Raw genomic sequence first — 23,902 nt, 5'->3', positions numbered from 1 at the left:
CTTAAGAGCACTTAGACACTGATTTTTTAAACCTTTCAGGAGCCGATAGAAAGTACAAATTTCTTCTGACTTCTAACATTTTTACTGTCATCCCCACTAAAGAATGCAAGCTACTGATTTTGGGAATCTCTCCCAGATAAGAGGTCTTAGTGTGACTTGACAGTGTGATACCTTTCTAATCTGATGCTTTAAACCTGTCATGTGTATTGTGAGCCATAACCAGTTGAAAAGCAGGATGTCTTTTGCAATTAATATTGAGGATATCATCAGTAATAAAGAAGAGATTACATATCTTAAGAAATTATATTCTGGAGGGTTTTTTTTTTTTTTTTTAGCTGAGGTCTATTTCAGGCAGTATTTTAGACAAGCAGCTGGAAATTGGCTCCTGTGAACTACTTCAATGAATCTCAATGGTTACGGTAGTATAACCAGTATGCAACATTAATTTACAGCAGTGGTAACATCTATGGTAAAGCCAGGACTGAAGTAAAATGTGGTGGATAATGGTGGATTAGCTGAAAGAGCATGGATTGCCTGATATATTGGTGATGAATGGAATTAAAGTGTTTGTAACTAATTTACACAGCATAGCTGCTGAACACGACACCTGTTCAAAGTGTCTGTAAGACACTAATAGATGTCTCAAGTTAAGAACTTTTGTCTGGTAAATTTTTTGTGTACTCTGAGCAAATGCCTAAGGGATGTTAAGTAAATTGTGAGTCCTGTTCATAGAGATGAATGTTTATTCTGATTATTAAAAGTAAAAAAATAATGACTTTTATGGTAATGAGTATGTCCATTCTGCTCCATAGAAAAGGTAAATAGTAGGACACAGATCTGTGTATGTCACAGGAGATGTAAATGGATGAGTGGGTCATCACAGTTTGAATTACCAGAATTCCTTGGGAAGAAGTTCCAAAAGAACTGATCAGTTCCAAAGAAGCCCAGGAAAGCTGGATGAACTTCCAGAAGGATGTCTTGAAGGTGTAGGAGCCTTCCCCATGTCCTGTGAAGTGAGCTGGAAGCATAGAAAACAAGCTTGGCAGAACAGAGAGCTTTAGCTGGCACTCAGGGAGAAAAAGAGAGTTTATGGCCTTTGGAGAAAGGAACAATAAAAATGTTGTTAGGCGATACAGGGAGAGAATTAGAAGGTCCAAAGCACATGTAGAAATTAATCTGGTCTCTATTGTAAACGACAAGAAGAAAAGTTTCTATAAATATATTAACAACAGAGGAATGACCAGGGAGACCCTCTATCCCCTGTTTGTTGCAGATGGAAATGTAGTGATGAAGGATGAAGAAAAAGCTGAAGTGCTCAATGAATTCTTTGCCTGAGGCTTTAGTAATAAAAGCAGTTATATAGAGGGAATCCAACTCATTAATCCAGCCTTATAAAGTTCAATAAGAACAAGTGTAGAGTCCTGCACATGGGAAGAAATAACAGCAACCACCAGTACAGATTAGGGGTCATCCTGCTCGAAAGCAGATCCATGGAGAAAGGCCTTGGAGTCCTAATGGAAAGTAAATTCTCCGTGGGTCAATAATGTGCTGTTGTGGCCAAGGTGGCCCTAGGTGCATCAGGAAAAGTGTGTCCTGCAGATCTAGGGAGGTTCTTGTCCCCCTCTACTCTGCCCTGGTGAGACCACACCTGGAATATTTTATCCAGTTTTGGATACAGGGGACCAGTTTTGGTCTTCAAAAGAGACAGGGATCTATTGGAGAGAGACCAACAGAGAGCTGCGAGAATGATTAAGGGACCTGAATATCTCCTCTATGAAGGAAAACTGAGAGAACTGGGGCTGTTTAGCTTTAAAAAAAAGACTAAGAAGGGATCTTATTAATGTCTATGAATATCTGAAGGGTGTGTGTCAAGAAGTTGAGGCCAATCTTTTTTCAGTGGTGCCTATTGGACAAGGAATAATGGGTTTAACACAGACCACAGGAAGTTCCACCTCAACATGAAGAGAAATTTCTTTACTGTGAGGGTAATGGAGCACTGGAACAGCTTGACCAGTGAGGTTGTGGACTCTCTGTCTCTGGAGACTTTCAAAATCTGCCTGGATTCATTTCTGTGTGGCCTGCCCTAGGTGATCCTGCTGTGGCAGGAGGGTTGGACTAGATGATCTTGAGAGGTCCCTTCCAACCCCTACCATTCTATTATTCTATGATTCTCTGAACTCCCTAAGCCACGACACAGGGTCTGGGAGCAGAATGAGTGCTCCACAATCCAGGAGGAGATGGTCAGTGACCTGCTGCACCATACAGGTGTGCAAAAATCTATGGGGCTGTATGGGATATACCCAGGAGTGGTGAAAGAAATGGTGGGGGTGCTCACCAAGCCACTTTCTTTTACGTACCAGAAGTCCTAGCTGACTGCAGAGGTACCAGAAGACTGGCAATAAGCCTCATATATATGAAGGGATGGAAAGATAATTTGGAAAATTAGAGGCCTGTTAATTTGACTTTGTTACCAGGGAAGATGATGAAGCAGATCATTCTGAGCACCTTTATGGGATACATGCAGGACAACCTAGCAATCAGGCACAGTCAGAATGGGTTCATGAAGGACAGGTCCTGTTTGACTGACCTGATCTCCTTCTCTGGCAGGGTGACCTTCTTATTGGATGAAGGAAGGGCTGTGGATGTTGTCTACATTGACTTTAGCAAGGTCTTTGACACATTTTCCTAAAGAATTTTCCTGGAGGAGCTGGCTGCCCATGGCTTGGAGACACACATCCTTCACAGGGTAAAAAACTGGTTGGATGTCTGAGTCCAAAGAGTTGTGTTAAATAGAGCTAAATCCAGGTGGTGGCTGATCACGAGTGGTGTCCCCCAGGGCTCGGTGCTGGGGTCTTTCCTTTTGACATCTTTGTGATGATTTGGATATGGGGTAAGAATGCACCCTCAGTATGTTTGCAGATGACACTAAACTGGGTGGAAGTGTCAATCTGTGTGAGGGGAGGGAGGCTCTGCAGAGGGATCTAGGCAGACTTGATTGATGTGCCAATGCCAGTTGTATGAGTTTTAAAAAGGCCAAATGTCAGGTAGCACACTTTAGCCACATCAACCCCCAGCAGTGCTACAGGCTTGGGCAGGAGTGGCTGGAGAGCTGCCCAGAAGAGAGGGACCTGGGGGTGCTGATTGACAGCCAGATGAACATGAGCCAACAGTGTGCCCTGCTGGCCAAGAAGGCAAAGAGCATCCTGACCTTTATCAGGAGCACTGTAACTGGCAGGACTAGGGAGGTGATCTTAGTCTTGTACTCAGCCTTGGTGAGGCCACACCTGGAGCACTGTGTGCAGTTTTGGGCACCACAATACAGGAAGGACATCAAGGTGCTGGAGAGGGTGCAGAGAAGGGCAACCAGGCTGGTTAGGAGTCTGGAGAACAGAAGGGCAACCAGGCTGGTTAGGAGTCTGGAGAACAGGTCTTATGAGGAGAGGCTGGGGGAGCTGAAAAAGAGGAGACTGAGGGGAGACGTTATTGCTCTCTACAGCTACCTGAAAGGTTTTAGTGATGCAGGTATTGTCAACTTCTCCTTAGTGACTAGCGATAGGACAAGAGGTTCAAAGTGTACCAGGGGAGGTTGAGATAGGATACTAGGAAAAATTTATTTACCTAAATAGTAGTGAAGCATTGGAACAGGTTGCCCACGTAGGCAACGGAGTTGCTGTCCTTAGGGTTTTTCAAAAAACAAGTAGACATGGTGCTTCAGCAGATTTAGTGGTTAAGGTGGCGCAAGACTGATGGTTGGGCTTGATGATCTTGAAGGTTCTTTATAACTTTGATGATTCTGTAAGTCCACGAATTACTCTGGAAATCCCTGAGATAAATTACTTCTGAGAGAAAAATATCTTGAAAGGTTCATGAGATAATGATGAAGGAACCTAGGTAACATGTTTGTCCTTAATGTCATTAGGTGAGTATCACAGCCTTCTCCTTTGCCTGCATGATTGCAGGCCACTGAAGTTCACTCACCTCTGGAGATCTGAACACTCTAAGATCTCATTGTCTTCCACTCATATTTGTCTTCTTCCTGGCTAGTTTTATTAAATCTGTGTGAGATGGCTTTCGAACTTGTTGCCTGCACTTCTGCTCACCACCAAGGAAAGGGATGTAACCTTGCTGCCCACAGCTGTGCTACCTATCCTTGATCAATCATATTCTCACTGGGTCAGTTCAAAGCCTCTCATCTTGGTTTTTAAGTAAATTAAAGTGTGAGGGAAAAGTTCCCATTTTCTGTGTGTGCTCTGAAAGGAACAATATCTTTCAAGTGAAGTGCATACAATGATCCTGTCTATTTACAACTCTGAGCGTTAGATTAAAATAGGAAAAAGGAAACTTTTTTTCTCATCAAAATGATAGCTTGATATGAAACAAAAAGGGGTGGCTTCCTAAAACATTTTAAAAATGGATTTTTCTGAAGAGGTGTTTGTAACAGAAATTCCCAGCCTACTTCCAGAGCTTTGTACACGACAAATAAGAAAAATTAAATTCATTGTAGGACCTGAATCAGAATCTTGGATCCAGAGAGTAATGAAAATCGAATGTATTTTGCAATTTTCTGTGTAAAATAATAAAAAAAGGCCTGGAGATCAATGTATCACCTTTAAAGACAAGCCTCTGCTTCAGACACATTCCTCCAAAGGGAGGACTGGTTTTCTTTCTCTGATTGTCACCCATGGAGATAAAAATCAAACATACCTGATTCACAGAAATATCTCTCCACACATTCTCAGTGTCTGACAGGGCGTTCACAGCATCTGTTGTAGATGGATTCATAATAGAAGGAATAGTTTTAGCTACAATGTAGACCTAGCAATGAAGATATATGCTAGAAATGCACCTTGAGAAATAAATATTTCCTGAAAACTTCTGTGTCTCATTCATAACAAAGCTACCTAACATCACACCTGATTTGTTGTTCAACCAGTGTTTTCTCATCATTGGTACAGCCTAGATTCACATTAACAACAGTATCCACTGTGTTACTGGTGATTAAAACCAATCTAGGGTGTCACAGATGATAGACTTCAATTTAATTATAAGTTTTGATAGTGAATATGACTCCTACCTCTGGACAAATGAAAAAAAAAGTGATGCCTATTCTGCTGCATGACAGAACATATTTGACACAGACAACCATAAAATATTTATTCAAGACGTGAAACTGATTAGCATCAGTACTACAACATACTCATCATTCAACAGCTAAGGCTGGGGTGGAAAACTGAAAGTTGTTACCTAAAGCAGGGAGAGATAACAAATTGACAGCAAGTATGTTTTGAGCAGATAAAAAAATTGGCCAAGGTATTTCTCTTTTTTTCTGAGCAAAACGAATGAAAAACAAGATCAACAATGAAATTTATGTGGGACTTACATCACCACAAGCAGGAGAATAGTATTGCTGTGATGCCAAGCCTGTAGTCCTGACAATGCTCATGAGTGCCTACTGAAAGCTTCTGCTAACTGACATATGTTGCTATAAGTGCTAATTAAATCTCATGGTTGTGTTCTATTATTAAAACATGAGTCCTTAGTAGCTACTAAACAGAACTGTCTCCCCGCAGGAGCAGAGCTATCAGCTGCCTGGGTTTCCCTGATATGTCTTCCTTTTCTCTCCTTGGAGCATCATCTAAGCAGATTTTGGAACAAGTGCAGCCTGTGTCTGGGGTTTGGGAATTTCCAGCAGAAGCTTTGCAAGGAGCTGCCTTGGCAGGCTACATTGGGCAATGGCAGGGCAGTGGTGAGCACAGGCAGGAGATGTGCATATGATGTTAGTTCTGAAGTGCTAGCAGCTGCTAGGCTTGGCCCAGGTCCACAGAGTCACAGATGGAAGCAAGGCTAGAGCTGGGGGGAGCAGAGATTTCTGTGAAAGTTTGGCATGGTGGGGTAATTAGGTCAGAGTAGTGAGAGCAGGGGAATGGAGTATTATGTTACTAAAAGGGGCTCTAAGGGTTATGTCAGGGACATAACTGGACAGGGGAGGCATTGGGGTTGTTGGTGGAGATCTTGGGACAGATGAGTATAGGGATGCTGGGGCTTTGGGTTGAGTATGGAAAGTGTGGGAAGCTTTGGGGCAGTAAGTCTGGGTCCTGGATGTTTTGGGACAAGAGAGAGTTGATGTGGGTCTGTGGGTAGGAGTGTCATCACAGATGGTGTGACGTAGCATTTGTTTGGATATCATCTCCCAACCCTCTGTGCCCTCCAAATTACATTCATATCAGTAGTTTTTAGCCATGGTCATAGATAATCCTAGTGCAAAGTCTGTGATGCCAGTATGAAGTAATTGCTCTCTGCACAGCTACATTAGGATGCATATAACCTATCCTAAATGAGCAGGATGTACACATAACAACTTCTGTCCTCTACTACTCATCACCTATTTGTTTCTGCTGAAGACAAAGGGAACCATTAGCACCTAAGTTCCTATCCTAGATGATTACATTTAGATGGGATAAGTGTTCCTGATGTCTGCCTCTTTCTTCATACAATTCTCAGCCAGGGTATTTTAGAACCATCTTGCTTGCTAAATGTTGTCTACATCTACAGCAGCTTTTCAGCACTAAATCTAATTGAATCCATGAGCTTACCAAAGCTTATGGACCTAATGCTCACAGTTTAGTGTTTGAAATATGAAACCCAACTTCTCTGCTAATACAGTAGGAAGAAGACTTCTGTTCTATGCAGACAACAGATTAAAATATTGAAGTATCATTGAAAATTAACTTTGTAAACAGGTCTGCACATTGTCATGTGCCAGAAAACTGTTTTACACTGCTTATGTTACCCTAAAGTGGAAGAGGTAAGAAAGCTTATTATTTATTTGGGGTTTTTTATTGGTTTATTTGTACATTGCAGCTGCCAGAATGTCATTTGATGTAACACTGAAAAATTTGTTTTTTAAGCTAAAAATTTAGAGGAAATATAAATATAAATATACAAACTTTACAAAAGAAGAAATTCAGTAAGACAATTGCTGTAGAAGATGAAGAACCACACTCTTGTCTGTCCACAAACAAGAATCTGTGGATTGATACAGAAACATAAAATTCCTGTTCTGTATATATATGTTTTGCTCTCCCATTTTAAGAAAAAACAAACCTTTCATGATGAGTCCCACACAGCCAAAAAAGATGATGTAATCCAGGAATGTTAAGCATCAACATGAGGTCACAAACAGAAGGTGGAAAAGGTCTGTGTGTGAGCCAGCTCTCTGTTATCCCAGGCAGCCATACTGTAAAATTCCATTTACAAGCTAATTGCACCTTATCTCAAAAACATGTAATTTTTTAGCTCCTCTGACAGAAATATTGCAGTGCTTCACTTCTTTTGTTAGTAGCAAATATCCTCTAGTTCTCAACCTAAATGTATTGCTGGCTATTCATGCCCACTTGCTTTGTGCCAAACTCACAATGAAATTACTAAGTGATTTTAGCCTCCTGCTTCTCTTTTACCAGCTGTAGTATTCCTGACAATTTAAAAATCAATCTTTATCTTCCTTTCTCCTCAACCCAATTACGAGAATAATACATAAATTGCAATAAAAATCAATATTATTTTTTTTGTTCCTGTGGATTTTAACATTTTGCCCTTTTAGTTTCTCTCTCATCTGAGTTATTGAGATATGTTTAGGTTATGTTTTCGAGGCTTCTCAGAAATTTAAAAGAAAGAGGAAGACTGTGGGATTCACTGCATTCACGATGTGGACTCTTCCTGGCAGTGCTCATTAAAGAAATATGATGCTTGATTATTTGCACAGATTTCATAGGATTAATATTTGAACAAGTTGAGCTGAGTGACACAAAGAGCAAATCTGAAGAAGTCTGAAGGAATTTCTTAAAGCAGATTCTTGTTGTACTTGTGTATTTTCTTCAAAAATTGATCATTTTCAGTAAGAACTTGAGTTTTTTCATGCAGCAGCAGCAAAGCATTTTGATAGCAGGTTAGGCACAGCCAAAATGAAAGTTCCAGTTCTGTAATAATTACATTCTTTTTCCTTCTGTTTCTTTTGTAATTTGAATTCCACTGACCTTGTGATAAGTAACATTCTGAAAACTAAAAAATGGCTGAAAGGTAAACATAGATGTTGCTTGCCAAGCCTATATATAGGATCCAAGTTTTAGGTTTTGGTCTTTTGTAACCAGGTCATCTTTGCCATCAGCAATTTACTTTCCTCCTATCTTTACATATTGAACAAAATACACACACGCATGCACTGTAGAAAAATCCTGATTTTCTCGCTGCTATCCTTTTTAGGCTAGAATAATTAGCCTCAAAAATATTTAAGCTACAGAAAGGGTAAAATGATAACCACTTGAACAGAGTTGTCCATGGGACAAAAGACTGAAACAATAGCTTGCATGTGACAGCTTGAGAAACTACACAAAAAACCAGTTTGCTGCCCTGGAGAAAACTCACACTGGACTGGAAACAAGAACAAAAAAGTGAAGTTAGAGTCAATTCACCTTGGACTGACATTTTGCACTGTATGTTAAAAATGTTTATATCCCGCTCTCAAAATATTTATAGGCTTTCTATAGTGTCCATTTTATTGCTTTCATGGTGTGAATTAATGAGCAAGATTTGTGCCAGTACCATGTTTTCAGGCCCTCAGGGGCAGCCACAAAAGTGTGATAAATATGACATCAGACACTTATAATAAATGAGCATTTATGAGGCTTGTCATGTGGACATGTGCACGTTCTGTCTCCTTGTATGTTCTCCTGGAATATTTCTAGACAGAAGTTACCACTCTCAAAATGCACATTGCACAAACTTGTGAAAAAGGGGAGTTCGATCCTGAGAGTTAATTTCTGTGTCTCTTTAATGTGCTGAAGGCGTGCAGCAGCCAACAGAGTAGCAGAGGAGAGAGGACCTCCCAGTAAACATCCCTGCAATGACAGAAAATTCTTACTTTATCTTTATAGTGTGTTTCTTCAGTTGCAAGTATCTGCTTTAATAAAAATGTATAAGAAATGTAGCTTTATTCTTCAGAGTATTAGACTTCCATAGCCTCAGGCTTGAGGTAGTCTTTCTGTGTTAGGCACGTGTGTCACCATTTGCCGTTTATGGGATTCATCCTTCAGTTACTTTTAAAAGTTTCTGGTCACCAGAGGATAAAAATAGTGGTCTAAAAGTGTGATTTATTTTGCCCAAAACATCAATTTTGATCTTCAGTGTTTGTCAGTTATTTTTGCAATTTATGAACGTGTTGTGTCTGTAAGGAACAATGGTCCAATATTTAACTCTAGCTCTATACCTCTACATCAATATCTCTGTATCTTTTGTAATTTTATTTAGCCTTTAGAATGTGCAAACTAACAGGCAGCTATTTATTTGCACTCTGTAAAATGGAAGTGTTGGAAAGGCAATTTTTGTAGAGTTAGGTTAAATTCAAACAATTATCTACACCTCTGGCATGTGTGATTTACAGCTTAGTGAGTATTAGCATGAGACACACTATTTCATTCATCCAGCATGTGTGGCTTCGGTTTTTTAAAGCATGGCAGCCCCTTAATTTAAGAAAATTTCACTTGTTTTACTTGGAAATGTAATATTTTTTGTTCATTCAAAGTCTATCTTTCCTTGTCAGTGTAATGTAACTTAATCTAACTAGAAATGAGTAATAAAAACTTGACATTTTTCTCCAAAACACAGTAATATTAAAGGTCACAATTTCAAAAGGTCCTGTAAGACTCTCCTAAAAAATTATGCTTGAGCATTTAAGTTCAAAACTCTTTTTTTTTTTTTTTTTTTTTTTTCTTCTAGAGTTCAGAGAATGAAGAATGAATGTAATTCTGGTAGTGTGTTTCAGAATTTGGCAATTTTTCAAAAACATGGCATATGACGGCCTAGATGCTATTTTTCAGGTTTTAGGTGGAAAATCCCTGAAGTACTTAAAAACTGGCAGTAGAATTTCAGTCGTTAATAACAAACATTATTGTTATGCCTTGTTTTTATTAATAAAATGCATTGGGACTTCTACAAAAAGGGATTTTTTTTTTCTTTTTTTTTTACTGGGAAGTACTATCAGTCTATCACAGAAAGCTCTCTAGACTGAGAAATGAAATAAAATGTAGGAGGGGAAATGGAGGGCTAGAGAGGTGAAACAAGAGCCTGAGAATCACACAATTGGTCAGGCCCAGTACTTGCCTCTGAACTGTCCATTTGACCTGTCCTTTACTGTACACAAAATGCTGTTTTTTCCTTCAAAAATCCCTCACACACTAAGTGAACAAACCCTACTGATCAGCCTACTACTGAAAAATTGACAGAGAGCTGTATCTGTAATTAGCCAGCCAAATGTCATTTAATTAATTTTGCATTTATTTTTAGAGTAATAAAAACCCCACACACTCTGAAACCTTTGCTTACAAAAACTCTCAAAAACCTCTGTGTCAGTGGCTGAGGTTATGGCCATTTATATCTTGTTTTTCACAAATAGGCTCAGCTTGCTGGAGATAACTATTGTGAGAAACATGTTAGCAAAATAAACCAAAGAATTCCCAGAACATAGTCCTAGGTTTAACTCTAAAAGGCTTGCCTATTAGGGCAACAAAGAGGGGTTTTACTGGGCAATGATTTTGCTCAAAGTTTAAAGGACTTATATAACAGTAATTGCTTGCCAGGAGGGTAGGGTCACAGTGGGTTTTTTCCCTTTTATTTGTGATTTTGGCATTACGAGATTTTTCTGTGATACATTATAGGATGTATTGGAAAGGTTCTGGAAGAACGTGCTGTTCTGAGGCCTGGGTTAACCTAGAATTCTTTTAAATTGTTCTTTAACATCACTTTGTAGATGTGCTGTTAATTCATATTTATCCCTTTGTCTGGTTTTTGTTTTCACCTAGATACTGTTGAGGAACCATGAGCACTGGAATGCCTTCACAGAAACCATCAAATTTCACATGTGAATTAAATTTGGATGTGGAAACACACAATCTGCTGTATCTAACACCACATGGGAAATGAATGATGGATAAATAAATAGTGGATACTATAGAAAGGAACTCTGAGATTCATAGCCACTCAGAGATGTGGTGTGAAAAAACAGACAGGGAAAAAGATACTCTGATTAGGTTTTTTTCAAAATACTGAAAAGTTCCCCAAGTTATCTTTTCACCTAAGATGCTTCTTGACCTTTTCTTGACCAGCATGGTGGCTATGACAAAGACCACCTCTACCAGTAGGTAGGCCTAAACTCTAATGCCCTTCTCTTTCTCAACCTTGAAAAAGGTCTTATCCCTAAATTCAAAAAGATAGTTTGCTGTACATTTATCCTTTTTCCCTCTTCCTCCTTGGATGATACAAAAAGGCTGAGTAATCATTAGCTTAGGTGTCCTTAGCGAGACGGCAATGCGGTCAGCCATGTGATATACAAAGAAAAATAGCAAAGCAGGTTTTGTCTTTTGTCTGTTTTACTTACCACTAAACACAATAATGGACTAGAGGATTATTTATTTTGCTGTTGGGAAGGCAGGGATCACCAGTCAACTGAGAGATACCATTCTTGCATCTTCCGCCCAGGCCTGGGGGAGCCTTTAGCCTCTCATTTCACATTTTGCATCTCCCCATGGATGGAGTCTGCACACATCATTCCCTGTAGCAGTAGTTGTAGGCAGTGAGGGGTGTCATGGACTGATGGTTCATAGGTTTTATGTATTGCCAGCAGCTGGACAGCAGGACTTCAGGCATTCATTAGACAAAGTGGTATAGAAGTGGCAGATTAGTGGCTCCGCTTCGACTCTTCAAACCATTATTACACTGAAATTCATTTCATCACTCTACTTAAGAGCTATAGAAAATAGTAGTTCGAGAAAGTGAAGGGGAATCTTCAAGCTATGCACTGATGTTATCCACCAGTGCAGTCGTAAGACTGTGTACCCCTGGGAGGAGATGATCACTTTTTCTGCCTGAGGCAAGGAGTCAGCACTGTCTTACTCTGACAGTGTGAGAATGGAAGATGTAAAATGAAGGAGGATGGAAAAGTTGGTGAAAGATGAGTAGCTTGCTAAGAACAGACAGATCACACAGTAACTCTGCAAGTCCAGCAGAGTGGTAGATGGATTATTGCTGGGAAGAAGAGTAGAGAGGATGAAAGGTCATTCAAAGGACACGAACAACTAAAGTAGAAATAACTTCCAGGATCACAGTAGGAAGTCTGAAATAGTCATGATAAGATCAAATCTAATGAGACCAGGAAAAATATCAACTGAAAGCCCTGTGAGAGACTGAAGACTGTGCTTTTAAGCAGACATGGAACAAGTTTAATTGGGTAGATTTCAGATTTTTTAGGGGATCCTGTGGTATCTGTCCAGATGCTTACACTCTGAGTGTTAGGTTGGAATGAGATCTTTGAGGAAGTCCATATCAGCACTACCATCTTGGATTGCCCATTGATGATGGGTACCAACCTACATACTGAAGTTGCTCTAGGTGGTTTACACTGTAGATAGGTGGCAGGAGCAGCCCTGCACTACTGGTCAACACATCCCTACTTTTTCCTGAGAATATTTCTGATTGTTCTCATTACCTAGCTTCTGGTTATACTTTTGTGTGTCAATGTCTTTAAGGAGAGGTTCAAAAATATCCTTTATCTCCAGAACTTCCCAAAAGTTCCCTTCACCCTGAAGAAAGAGGATATTTAGGACCACCCTTATGTAGCTTAACTCCACATCAATATTTGAAGATGGAAATACCATTCTATAACAATCACCCCTGAAAAGCAACAGGCAAATGAATAAACACAGCTGTGAGTCCTAGATAGAATACAAAGCATCTCAGAATGATGACAGGACTACTGCCAAAATACTGTGTACTGGAAATAAGCCTGCACAGTCTTTTAAACATGTTCAATTACTACTCTGTGAATTTTTATTGCTTTAAGATAGGAGCATACTTGTGTTCTTACCAGTTCATCCATAACAATCCTTACATTGATAACTGAAAGATAAGACACTACAATGAACTCAATTCAAATAAAAACTTGCTGCACAAACTATTTAAAGACATATGTATACACCTTCAGGTGGTTGTGGCTGCAGCTGGGATGCAGAAAAGAAATAAGTAAATGTGAGCATATGTAAGTCGTAGAATCACAGGATGATAGAATGGTTTTAGTTTCGCAGGGACCTGAAAGATCATTTAGTTCCAGAACTCCTTGAACACTTTGAGGAAGAGGTGTGGAAAGCTGTGGAAGCTCCACAGCTTGTCTGGACAGCAGTGTCTCACCACCCTCACAGTGAAGAATTTCTGCCTAGTGTCTAATCTGAATCTACCCTCTTACAATTTAAAGCAATTCCCCCTTGTCATATCACTACTTGCCCTTGTAAAAAGTTCTTCTCAAGTTTTCTTGTAGTCTTCCTTCAGGTACTGGAAGGCCATCATCTATAGAGGTAAAAAAAAATACAGGTTCCTCTTACTTTCAATCATAGATATATAACCAAGATATCAAAAAATAGAGGCATGTAATCAAAATCTTTGTAGGAAACTTAAGATGGAGAGAGAAAGACACTTCTGCAGAGCAACACCTATAGGAGCCAGAAGGGGACAGTTAGAAATACCAACAGGGTAGCTAAAGATGTGGGATGAGAAGTGAACAATTCTATGATACTATGGAGTCTGAGTTCTGCTGAGATTTTCAAGAACATGTAACTGCCTCACTCCTTTTGATATTTCCAATATTGCCTTGCATTAATTACAGATTCTGAGTGATTTATGTGACATGTTGTTTGAGGGAACTTTTTATAACTAGAGAAATATCTAAATTGAAGGAAAGGTATCACTTGATGCATTCAAACCTTTTATTTTTTCAACATTGAAGAGCTTTTCTTCACATGACTAATAGGGATCTACCTGTGTGGAACCTGACATATACCTGCAATAGGCCTTAAAAGAAAAGAAATAAATAAAAATGGAATAGCAAAGTGTATTAAACAATTGGAAATAAATGAAAATTCTCATGCCATATGAATTTATTCAAATCTTTTTTATGAATGAAAGTATAACTTTTAAATGTGCAGTACTGACAAAACATTTAAGAATCTTCTTGAATTAAATATGTTTTGTGAGACTGGTCATGCACACGTGGAACTACATTTGTGTAGGCACTCTAATTGCAGTGAATATGAAGTATTTAAAATAAATAGTAGGCAGAGAATGCATCTCTGCTATCAGATAGAAAATGTCATAACTGATCTTCTCTTTCCCTGTTCGCTAGAAAACGCTTCTATGGAGAGGACTAACAAAAGTAAATGCAAGATAATTAGTACCACTTCCCCTTGAGGCTCAAAATTATCTCATAGGCCTCTTTCATTGGTAGCATTAGAATAATCTGTGAGTCTTGGTAGAAAGGTTACAATACAAACCCTGAATGGGAAAATACAGTTTTGAAGTTTCTTTCAACATTCCTTACATGAAAGAAAGGATGGACACAATGGAGGAAGGCAGGTTATGTAAAACAGTGCTGAAAGATTTATCTAATAGACTTTTCTGAAGCAACTTTGTAGCAAGTAGAATTATCAGTAGGGAATATCCTCCCAAATAATAAAAGATGGAAGCTAGAAGGAGTTGTGGGAAAAAAAGTTAGAAAAATGCAAAATTATTTGAGCCACAGCTTGAAGTATTGTGAGGTTCTTGGAAGTTCTCCTACACGTATCTATCATTCTCATAATCTTTCAGGTTTTGTTGTACTGATCCATATTTCGATTAGTAAAGTCTACTTCTTCCTTTTATCACCCAATAGTGGGAAGATTGACCCAATTTTGAGACTTTCTGTATCAGTAGATCTCATATAATGATCTCACCTATCAAGTTTCCTGCACTGTTGTGTCACTTCTAATTAACTCCCCTGTTAACAATTTGATACTCTTAATTTTGCATTTTGAGAATGTTATCAAACCTTTTCTGAAATTAACTACTGTTAGTTCTATTCATTGCTTAAAATTCATCATTGGATTTTGTGAAATATTAATGGCTTAATTAAAAGAGCACAGCCAGAATACTGTATTATCCCACTAAGCACTTGGATGTTCTTCATCAGGATAAGAACTTGAACACTTCATAGTCATTAATGGATTTTTGTCTTCTCATATCCATGGGAAATAGTGAAATATTACCACTGCTCTGTATGGTGAGAAGTGAATTGGGGTAGATTAATTAGACTATTCAAGAAAATATGGAAATTAAAAAACCAAATTGTATCTCAGCTTCTGGTTGACCATATGTCTCTTGAACATCATGTTAATCAGCTTTGGAAATACTGAAGTTGCAGCAGGCCTTCAGAAAGTGAAGATGCTGAATGAAGGGTGATGAATATTTTTTAATCACTTTTTCTGATAGACGAATTTACATCAGAAAAACAAAAAATAATCTGCTGAGAAATACTGTCAGAAATGTTTCTAGGGAATGCAGTTCATGTGTCCTCTGCCCCTATCCTGACTGTCTCCACAGTGACTGTCTCAGAGTGGATTGTCAAAAAACTAAACAAGACAGAAGTCAGGATGCATCACAAACTTCCTACTTCATCCCAACAGATTGCTTGAAAGAGGACAAGTAGGACATTAAGCATTCAAAATATGGTGCTTCTTAGAAAGAATTTTTGATTTTGTTTGCTTGGTGATTTTTTGGTGTTTTTTTTATTTATGAATTTATTTGTTTGGTTGGCTTGGGCTTTTCATTATTAGTATTTATTATTTTTACTTTTTTATATATTATGAAAACAGATTTATTAGAGCCAGAATCACAGAATCACTTTAGCTGGAAAAGACCTATTAAAAGACCTTTAAGATTATGAGTTCCAACTGTTAACCCAGTACTGACAAATCCACCATTAATCCATGTCCTTAAGTACCATATCTACACATCTTATTAATACCCCCAGGGGCAGCAACTCAATCACTTAACTCCTGGGGAACCTGTTAGAGTTCTTATTCTCCCTTTGGTGAAAAAATTAGTTTTAAGATTCCCTAGAAAAAAATATTAAGCATTCTACACTGCATAATTAAGGTTCACTCTTCCATCTTCTTTTTCAGTTTCCTCTGAAGCCTTTCACTATCTTCATGTTCATTGGCAAGGGGTTCCATATATTTACCACCCTTCCATGAATAACATTTCCCTCCAGTTTGCTCTGCACCTTGCTTCAACAAGCTTTGTCTAATAGCTCCTACTATTCCTCTTGTATTAGAAGACAAGATGAATAATTATTTTTATTAAATACTTTAATGCTTTTCATTATTTTATAGGCCCATAACACATCCACAAATCATATCTTTTCTAGACTGAAGACCCTGAGTGACTCAGTTGTTCCTCATATGGGAGGGAAAAAACTTCATATGCCTGATCATTCTTCCCTCAATGTTTTCAGCTTTATTACTTTCTTAGAGATTAGGGGATTATACTTATGCTCAGAGGTTGACATATAAACAAATTGTGGATTTATACAGTGGCATAATTTTGTTTCCTGTTTTTTTCTCTGTTCCTTGAATCTGTTGTCTTGACTGAGAGGTAACACAGACCTGGTGTATTCATAGGAAAAGAAAGGTTCCTACCAAATCCTATTATTCTTGTTATGTATTTAAAGTGAAAATTCTTGTCTGCCACACTAAAAATTTAGTTTCTTAAGGTAGGAGGATAGTACTCAATAATGTATGTGAAAACTAATATCTGGAAGCATACAGGCAGGTACTAAAGATGCTCATATAGTGGGTAAACATGAAAGCAGGATCTTCCCTTCTGTGAAAATGCTTGGAAAAAACCCCACAAACACCAAACCTTTATTATTTTTCAGGTTAAACTCTGAATTTGAATTGCTTAATTATGTATAAGCTCCTTTTTTGTGTATCCTATACAGTATTTAAAGAAGAATGATGCTTTCTTCCTATTTAATAGGTAGACTGTGAATCATTAGGGAACCCAAAAGCACCAAAGAAGCAGCAAGTTGTAATACATGACATTTATCTAAATCAGTCCTGTATAAAATGGTTAATAAACCAGTTCAGTTCTATTGTAACATTTAGCACCTTTCCCATGTAATTCAGTTCATAGATGCCTAATTAAAGATCAGTGAACCAAGTGTTTAAAAGGCAAGCAATTTAATTGCTGTAATTGTAAGATTTAGATGAATAATAAATGTGCTAATGATACTGTAATATTAAGTGTTTTAGTTGGTGATCAAGTCAATTAAGATATAATTATAAAGCAGCAATCCAAAAATAATGAATGAAATCCTTCTTATTGAGAATGGTGTTGACAGAAACAAAACACAGTAACCTTATCACATTTTGACATTTAACTGGATACAAAAACCATTTAATCATTCTGATGGTGAAGAAATCACTGTCCATTATCTTCCCTCTTTAAAACAGAGATGCAGACGTAGCACTTGGAGGAACATTGTAGCAAGTCATATTTTAATTCTGGGGATGACCTGCACTCAGAGAGTTATCAAAAAGTGCAGTGATAGCAAAATCAGACAGCTTCACCAGAGAAGACCATTGCAGAGCAAACTTCATTTGTTTGTTAGAAACAGCCTCACCCTAGGAATTAATGAGAAATCAAAACAAAATATTTGCCACATTAAGATTATTATGTTGGGGAAATGTATTCTTCCTACTAACACAGGGGGTATGACAGAGAAAGAATTAAAACCAGTTCAGAGAAACTGAAGATGCTTCACCTCATCTCCAGACAGCAGTGGTCACTCTTGATATTCTCAAGATCATACTTAGCAGTGTCACTGGTGGCAATCTCATGGATGAGCATCAAGAATTAATAAACTGGAGATCTCCTGGCAATCAACGATTGCCCTGTGTTATCAGGGCAGGTTTGTAGATGGGAGCTTCCATTCTTTTTAGGACTGTCACCAGTCAGCATTTCTCTCTCATTGTGAATACACTGTTCAGGCTCAGCTGGATCTGGCCCTGATGGTCTTGTTGCTTCCTATTCCTGGATCATTATACAAGTCCAGGAATTACAATTCTGCAGGTGAAGAATAAACTACTGTTTTTATTATTGTAAGTGGGCAGTGACAAAAATCATTGTGTGGCATTTATTTTCCCTATCAGCTTTCAAAATGAGGCTGCAACAAGTCTTCTCAGCTACTTGATGAGCATTTCAAGGGTATGATTCAGAGTTATAAAATAGGTGTCCAAATTGGATAGGATAAATTACCCTTTGAAATTAATTCTCTCTTCACTAACCCTGGAGGGTTTAAACGTAGCTCTTTGTTGGCTTGAGTGATATGAAGTATATCCTACCCAGCTGGACTAGGACTGGATTTTCCTTATAACTTAATATATTTATTGATTAAAAGTATACTATTTCTCTGGAGACTATGGCCAAATTTGCTTGCACTCTTCAAATAGTTTCATGTGAAGACTCAGGTTTTATAAACCACAATTTGGAACATATCTTAGAAGTTAAAGCAGTTTCTTGAAAATCTAAGACTTGGTTTTGATTCATACATGATCTTTAGAAGAAGATCTCAACTGCAACAGGAGGAGTGCTACAGCCTCTGAGCTTCCAGGACTTTTGGAATGGATTTAAATGTCACTTAATCCAATCCAATCCAATCCAATCCAATCCAATCCAATCCAATCCAATCCAATCCAATCCAATCCATATCCTTCTGACTTGCTGTCAGAGATTAGATCAACTTTTCTTTGCAGATAGTTTGCAAGTATTAGTTTGTATGTGTGTTCCAGAAAGGGTTCTTTTTCTTTTTTGCATTTTTGGTATTAATACTTAGGTATACCATGCAAAGTGGAAAATATCTATCCAGAAGAGATTGCTAGTCTGTCCTCACTCTGTGCTTTCACCTGAAACATAGGATGTGGCTGTGGCAGCCCTTCATTTAAGGTTTCCCAGTTAGGGAAGAGGCTACAGTCTCTTTGTCCTGCATGGTAGGGGAATTAGACTAGATGATCTTCTGAGGCCCCTTCCAACCCCTAACTTTATGTGATTTCTGTGTAAGTTACTTTCAAGAGCCTTCTGGATGCATATCTGTGTGACCTACCCTAGATGATCCTGTTTTGGCAGGAGAAGTGGACTTGAAGATCTCTTGAGGTCCCTTCCAATCCCTATCATTCTATGAATCTATGCTCATCCTATGATTCTGTGAAAGTCAGATTGTCAAGTGGGAAGGAGACAGCCTTCATCTTTCTTTTCTGGAGAATTCCTTTGCTTTTCTTCAACCAAAAATAGAAGGAAATAAAGTATGCTAGAAAATGTTTTGATTCAGAAGGAAAACCTCAAAAACTATCTTTAGTTCAGGTCATACTTCTGTATTTCTTGTACAGGCTCCAGTATGTCCTAGGTGAAATATTTAAGGCACTCTGAGACCCAGGGATAACCTCTGAGACAATGGAAATAAAGTTACTATAAATGCATTAAAAAAAAAAAAAAAAAAAAAAGTAACATCTAAATTATAGAACACTGAGTATTTAATGAAGAATGTCATGTAGATATCTTTCATGCTATCTTGCTTATTAGCAGTAAATAGCTTAATTTTGATCAAGGTGTCTATAGTGTGTGTATTTTTGAGTATATAGTTATTTAGAAATACATTGGAGACTCCACATCTTTACAAAAGGCTAAATGATTAAGCTCACAGACTTGTGATATTGATGGTTGTATGTTAATGCACTTATAAAGAGAAAAAGCAAACCTTAAAATTGTGCAGAGCAATTGGAGATCAGGTACTGTTACGATCCGAGTTATTATTTATATTTTGTTTGCGAGGAAATTTCAGCCACTACTCATAGACGACGCGTGAATTTACAAAAATAACCAGGCTTTATGATTTAAACAAGTTAAAAGGATTTATTTAGGATTTATACAATTAGTTACTTTGGAGAGAAGAGTCGTTAAGAAGAGAAAAGGAGGGTAATTAAGATGTTATCACCGTCCGCCGGCCTTGGCTTCTGGCTGTGGTCGGGTGCGTAGGGTCTGTCGCTCCTGCCGCTTCTCTGTCCCGTAGCTGAAGCCGAAGTGCCGAGAGAGGGGGGGTCCAGAAGAAAGCCGCCTCGCCGCTTTCCGCTTGGGCCTTCAGAGCTGCTTCCCGCCCTTTTGCGCCGAGCTGGCTGGAGTTTGTAGTCACAGGAGCTGGCTTCCACGTGTCCTTCTGAGCTGCTGGCTCCTCTGAGCTGCTGGCTGCTCTGAGCTGCTGGCTTTTCGGTTCTTCTGGGGCGATTTTTATACAGGAAAAGAAAAGGGGTCCCTTTTTTGCATAAGTCCCTGATACATACAGATTTCCCGACTTCCCGGAGATGAGTCATCCTTATCTTTTAGTCTTTTCGGGTGTCCTGTCACCTTCATTGTCTCCATCATGCACCAGGAGACGACCTGATAAGCATTCTTATCTTTTAGGTGTATGTCAGGTATATGGTGAGGTAAACATATGTTAATTGACAAAATGTTGCAACATAGCAGGGAGAAAGAAAAAAAAAGATTGGTTCAAGAGACATAGTTTTGTATTTTTAACGTGTTTACATCAGGTACATTTCTCTGAGAAGAGCAAATGTGTGTGGTGCCTGAAATTGCTTCTAAGTGTCTGGCATGTCCTCATCAGAACGGGCAAGGAACTGGGCATGTTGATGTGGACAATTATATTACCTTTTAAAAGTCAAACCTGCTTGTTTGTAATCAACTCCAGTATCATTGTGGCATGGCAGGCTGAACGTCCAAACTGCCTGTCCAGTCTTTGTTATAAAAATTGGTTCTATTGCACTCAATAATAGATTGAAGGTGGTGTCAGCATTAACAAGAGACTTCCTCCTTTCAGTATACTGTAATTTCATTTTCTTCAGCACAGAAAACACAAACTGCTTTTGGTCTTAATTTTCACATTCTTTTTTTTGTACATTTCCACCTTGTCTCTGTTTCACTACTGTGAAAGGTAGTATCAGTGTCCCATTTGCAGAGTGTCTTTGCTTGAAGAAAGAGTTGCCCAAATAATGTGTCCAAAAGCATTTGCATTGTAGCAAAATCCATGTAAATACTCCCAGCTAATGACCTATATGCTCAATATACATATATGTATACACGTTTGTATACACGTAATCAGAACTAGGCATTTCAGGTTTGTTTTAGTAGAAAATATGGGCACGTGTATGGTGTAAAAAATATCACAATAGAAATTATTTAAATGGCTTACAGGATATCCTGATTTCTTGTTTCTGGTTGTGAAAAAAACCTTAGTTTTCAAGGTCAGTTTTGGGTGTCTAAACTCTATGAAGTGAGATAAAATGAATGCCAGTACCTTGTATACTGAAATTTCTACAGAATTCCTTCATTTTTTCTTGTTATTCTTTCCCCCTGTCATTATTTATCTTTTTTCTTTTACTACATTTTATGTCAGATCTTTCTTAATAAGAGGAGTCTTAAAAGTCCAGTAGGTAATAAAGTTTCAAGATACTTGTTGCTAGCCCAGGGACCGCTAGCAACAGTGGATTATCCTTATATTATCTTCTAACAAATTCTTATATAAAAGAGTGAAAGGGCCTGACATTTCATTGTGCTATGTAAAACAACCAGCACAATGGAGCATTCATACATGATGAAAGCCTCTGACTTTTATCACAAGAGACCTAATAAATCATCTCTGAATCTTGATCAAATTATTTCTTTCCTCTTTGCCAAATTAAATGTCTCTTGCAAATTAAATAGGGTCGTGTTTTTTTGTGGTTTTGTTTGTTTTGTTTTGGTTTTGTTTGGCTTTTTTCTTTTTCTTCTTTCTCTTGACTTTTTATCATATTAGTTTAAAACAATAATGAACTGTTGAATAATATGTGGCACTTGAACTTCCATCAGACTCTATGAAATCTACCTACAGTCCTTCAAAGTGAATGAGGATATGAAGAGTTTAGAGAGAAGAGGTGTATAAATTGAGATTATTTAGTTGGAGTTCACTAACTTTATAAGGAATACCTTAGGGAAGTATTTTCTTCAGTAAAAAAGAAAATCAGATACATTTGTTTCCACATCCATGATATCACAGAATGGCCGAATTGCCACGGTTGGAAAAGACTTCTAAGATTAAGTCCAACCATCAACCCAGAGTAAATCAGCATGCCCACTAAAGCATGTCCTGAAGTGTCTCAGTTACACAGTTTTTAAACACCTCCAGGGATGGTGACTCTACCACATCTCTGGACAGTTCATTTCAATTCATAACTACTTTCTCAGTAAAGAAATTCTACGTAGTCTAAATGTAGGAACTACAACTAGGCCTGGTGGAACTTCAGGCCATTTCCTCTAGTCCTTCATTATTTACTTGAAAGAAGAGGTCAGCACCCACCTCCCTACAATCTCCTTTCATGTAGTTGTAGAGAGGTCAACTCAGCCTCCTCTTCTCCAAACTAAACATTCCCAGTTCTCATCTTCTCACAGGACTTGTTCTTCAGACCATTCGCCAGCTCTGTTGCTGGTGAATCTGAACTCTCTCCAGCAGCTCACTGTCTGTGTTTCAGTGAGGGGCCCAGAACTGAATGCAATACTCAAGGTGCAGCCTCACCAGTGCTGAGTACAGGGGCAGGATCACTTCCTGTTGGCCACACCATTGCTGATGCAAGCCAGGATGCTGTTGGCCTTCTTGGCCACCAGGGAACACTGCCAGCCAATATTCAGCCACTTGTTGACCAACAGCCCAGGGTCCTTTTCCTCTGGGCAGCTTTCCAGCCACTCTCCCCTAAGCCTATAGCATTCCATGGGCTTGTTGTGACCAGAGTGCAGGACCTGACAGCTGACCTGTTTGAACCTCATACTGTTTGCCTTGGCCCATCAGCCCAGCCTGTCCAGGTTCCACTGTAGACCCTTTCCACCCACAGTGAGATCAACACTCCCACCCAACTTAGTATCATTCACAAACTTACAGAGGGTGAACTCAATCCTCTCATCTAGATCACTGATGAAGATATTGAACGATTCTGTCCCCAAAACTGAGTTTTGAGGGATACCACAGGTGATGGGCCACTGACTGGATTAAACTCTGTTCAACACAACTCTCTGGGCCCGTCCATGCAGCCAATTTTTAACCCAGCAAAGAGTATACATGTCTGTGCCATGAGCCACAGCTTTCTCTAAGAGAACGATGTAGGGGATGGTGTCAAAGTCTTTACTTAAGTCCAGGTGGAAAAGTGATAAACACAACCTTTATCTACTAAGTGGGTGACCTGCTCATAGAAGCAGATACCATAGTCACAGAGACACAATGACACTATTATGTCTGGTAAAACATGAGCTTCAACAGATGTGTTAACCATGGACAGAGCAGATATATTTGGAGTAAGCAGATACAACACCTTAGGATTTTTAATAGATTTGTCCCCTCTATATCTATCTCATCCAACAATTGATATTAAACTTTCTAGAACAACAGGTTCTGAGGCCTAATCTTTCCTTCAAATTTGGAAGAGGCAAATTGGGATGCAAATATGAGATCTTTAAACAGAAAAAAACCCAAAACCCACAAAAGAACCCCAACCAGAAAACATGGTTATATGTTCTGACTTTGTAAAAATCTAAAACACATTAACCCCAACCATATGAATGAACAGGAAAAAAATTCAGGAAAAAAGTATGAGACTAATGCAATAGATAAATTTGACAAACTTACAGATTTTCTAGTCAGAGGAACTACATCCGATATATCTTCACTTTCAAAAGTATTTGGTGTAGTCACTCATAAGAAATTAGTTTAGTTAAAAGAAATGTAGAATACAATTTTGCTAACTAGAACCAAATGAAACAGTTAACCTGAATATGAGATTAGAGGGGTGATTACCAAGGCCTTAGCAAATGGACATAATATAAGAATGTTAATATTAAACTCAACTACTATGAAAAATATTCAAACAAAAAAGTAGTGAGATTTTTCAGTGGGAGATGACCAAGGAAAGAGCAT

Source organism: Heliangelus exortis, chromosome 1 (assembly GCF_036169615.1).
Source record: "Heliangelus exortis chromosome 1, bHelExo1.hap1, whole genome shotgun sequence".
NCBI classification, from domain to species: domain Eukaryota; kingdom Metazoa; phylum Chordata; class Aves; order Apodiformes; family Trochilidae; genus Heliangelus; species Heliangelus exortis.
This window is presented reverse-complemented; position numbering follows the sequence as displayed.